The sequence below is a fragment of the Otolemur garnettii genome, unplaced genomic scaffold (assembly GCF_000181295.1).
Source record: "Otolemur garnettii isolate 467f Iridium unplaced genomic scaffold, OtoGar3 scaffold00002, whole genome shotgun sequence".
NCBI lineage: Eukaryota > Metazoa > Chordata > Mammalia > Primates > Galagidae > Otolemur > Otolemur garnettii.
The window spans coordinates 9063979-9067497 of NW_003852397.1; the positions used below are offsets into that span (position 1 = coordinate 9063979).

General features: G+C 37.7%; 1 pseudogene across 1 annotated transcript; it reads right to left on the reverse strand.

Moving 5' to 3' along the window:
• LOC100966711 lies at positions 1 to 984 on the reverse strand (annotated as a pseudogene). The gene has a single exon (XR_002773230.1). The product of XR_002773230.1 is annotated as a dnaJ homolog subfamily A member 1 pseudogene (transcript).
• Between the last annotated feature and the right edge of the window lie 2535 nt (positions 985 to 3519).

Below are 3519 nucleotides of genomic sequence, written 5' to 3' on the forward strand. Positions count from 1 at the left end.
CAGCAATGAGAGTTTATCAGGAGAAAGAAAGCCATTTTCAGGAAAGTTTACCTTAAATTTAATGATTAGGTGACCCTTTTCATATGGTCTATGAAAAACTGGCATGCCTTCATTTAGCACACACTTGATATCTCCATGCTTGACAATCTGACCTGGATGAGAGGTGATGACTATGGTTTGGTTGTCAAGAGTAGATATTGGCTTTTGAAAGCCACACAATGCTTCAGCCAGCTGTATGTCCATACACATGCAAAGGTCTTCTCCTTGTCGAGTAAAAACAGCATGGTCCTTCTGATCTAACACAATGATAATTTCTCCTGGCTCCAATCCTGGTTCTTGGTCTCCTTCACCATGGAATGTTATCTTCTGGCCATCTTTCATACCTTTGTCAATATGAATTTCCAGAATCTTCTTCTCTCGAACTATCTTCCTTCCATTGCAGCTTTTACATCTATCTTTAGGACTGATCCGTTCTCCATGGCTCTGGCACTCCATGCACACAGACTGAATTTGCTGAACCATTCCAGGTCCTATCTGATGAATTCTTATTTGCATTCCAGTACCTCGGCAATTGGGACAGCACTCCACTGCTCCCCTTTTGCCACCTCGGCCTTCACATTTGTTACAAATCACATTCTTTTGCAGAGCCAGTTTTCTTGTGGCATCATTATATAAATCTTCTAAGGTAACCGAGAGCTGACGTACTACATTTTTACCTCTCCTTTCTCTCTGCATCCTTCCTCCTCCTCCAAAAAACACATCAAAGATGTCCATGGGGAAACCACCTGCTCCACCCTCTCTAATTGCCTGTTCCTCAGAGAGAACTTCATAAGCGTGAGAAATCTGTTTAACCTTCTCACCTTCATTTGGATTCTTATCAGGGTGGTATTTCAAGACCAATTTTCTATATGTCTTCTTCAATTCTTCATGAGTGGCATTGGGTTTGACTCCCAAAACATCATAGTAAGTGGTTTCTTTCACCATTTTCTACAGCCAGTGAGAGGGCAGAGGCCCAGACAGTGGAGTGAAAAGGAGCACTTAGCTGTGCGCTGCTCTGGCAGCCGCCGCTCCTCTGCCTCCCACCGAGCCTTCTGGAAAGTTCCCTATATTGAAATTTTCAAGAGTTTACTACAGACTTAATTGCTAACAACTTCATAGGATACAAATGATCTCAAATGTGTAGACCCTTAATTATTAAATGTTTTCAGATTTTTCTTGAAAATTAAGATTGGCTCCCTAAAGAAATAAAGAAATACTGCAAACATTTGATAATTTCTTCATTTGAAAGATATTACAAAATCTAGTCACAGATGCTTGTGCTCACGTGTGTACCTGTGCACACTCTCTCATCCTCCCATGAAATATTTGACAACATAAAGAAATAATGAGATAAGGGGTAGATTACTTCTTTCTAGATATCACTCTGCAACTTAATTTTTAAAATATAAATGAGCTATAAATAGTTCAGTTGTGAAAGGGCATTAACATACTTCTGATCTACAACTTTAATGAGCCTACGAGGATACACAGGGTAGAGTCAGTGCAGAGAGGTGTATGATGAAGCTGAATAGCAGGCTTTCCAACATCCACCTTCCGCCTCCTTCAATAACCTTTCTCCTGGCAAAGCTTAATAGAAGGGTGAGTTGGCCTCACAGCTCAGTTCTCCTCAGGATGTAGGGATTGCCAATAGCATGTCTTCTTATCTTTAAAGACAGATTCAGTTGATATGCTTTGACAGGAACTTATGTGTGTTCCAGAATATTGGAAAGGGTCATTTTCAGCTAAACCAGAATTTGCCTAATTGCTCTTGCTAGCTGCCTGTGGGATTGGAGACAGCAGCAAGGTGCCGCTGAGCAGTATCAAGCTTTCCTAACAAGTTCTACAGCTTAGTAACCCTGCTGACAAATGACCTTTCAACGCTCCACTGTCAAATACCTAAATAGGAACTTTCTCCCTCAGCATAAAAAGTTAAAATCATTAGGAATGTGAAACTTTGTGGAAATCTCTAATGGGGTTTTGGGTTTTCAACAAAATAAATTATCACTCAGTTAAATATTACCTCCTCTCATACCCCATCTCTACCTCTTTGACTGTAATTTTTCCAAAACCATATAATCAAGGCAACACCTACTTACCTTAAGTGTTTCCTTTTAAGAGTGACTGTACGTGAAATAGCTTGTCACTTCACAGCTATAATGTGAGGGCAGCAGAAAAAGTGATTGAGTCCTTCTGAATGCAAAGAAGTCTATTTAAAACGACTGAACGTTACTCCCTAAAAACCAAAGACAATACACTTTATTGTTTTAACAATGAAAAGATTGTTGATACACACTTCTTTTCAGTTCAATGTACAAAAAGGACAAAGATAACCTCTGTAATTAGATATATATGAAAGGGTATCTTTCTCACATACACATGCACATTAAGAAAAACAGATTTTCCTAATTCATTCTATTGGTAGCAAAAGTTAAGTTGAGGTCATGCAGTTAGAATTACAGAACATTCCCAAAATAAGATTAGATTTCATAACAAAAATGTAAATTTCTTAAGGTTAAATTAGACTTCTGAAGACTCAATAATAATAATTTTTTTTCTTGTTGTTTCCAAATAAGGTTATACATTCTTTTATGGAGGTTAATGTTTTTTGCTTTTTTTTTTTTTTAACAGTTTTACTTTTAATTTGTTTAATGCTTCTTTTTAAAATAAAAGTATTCTAATAGTGTGACTAGAACTTGCTTCAGATGAGTTCTTTTGACTCTTTCCACAGTTACACATCCCCTCTGTACAAAAACCCTTTGGCTACCTAGAATGGTGGTTAATTGTGTAATCCCAGCACTTTGGGAGACCAAGGCAAAAAATAACTGGAGGCCAAGAATTTGAGGCCGGGCTGAGCAACATAGGGAGACGCTGTCTCTACAATAAAACAGAAAAGTTACCCAGGTGTAGTGGTACGTATCTGTCATTTCAGCAACTTGGGAAGCTGAGGAAAAATCGCTGAGGCCAGGAGTTGGAGGTGAGCTCTGATGACGGTGCTCTAGCCTAAGTGACAGAGCATGACACTGTCTCAAAAACAAATAAGAAAATCAAAACCCCTTTCAGCTCTTTTTTATTAACATGTGATTTATTTTCTCCAATATGTGGATAGGTTTGGTAAAAGAAAGAAAAGCAATAGCCTGTAGAACAGGGAGAAAAAAGGAAAGACAGACCATTAGCTTTTTATTTTGTAGGCTGCTTTATATAGTGACCTGAATATAGACAACAGTCGAATGCTAACTGGGTATATTAATATTCAAAGGACTGCCATACACATGGAATTGCGGCCCATATATATACACACATATATACAGATATATATATATATATTATATATACCGATATATATACATATACAGCATATACTCATTTTGTTTTTTCTATGGTATTTATTCACATTAAGGGCACATCCATATATGAAATTTATGATAAAATACTCCCATTCATGCTCTGGGAGGTCATTATATGTGTGTATGCTTACATATG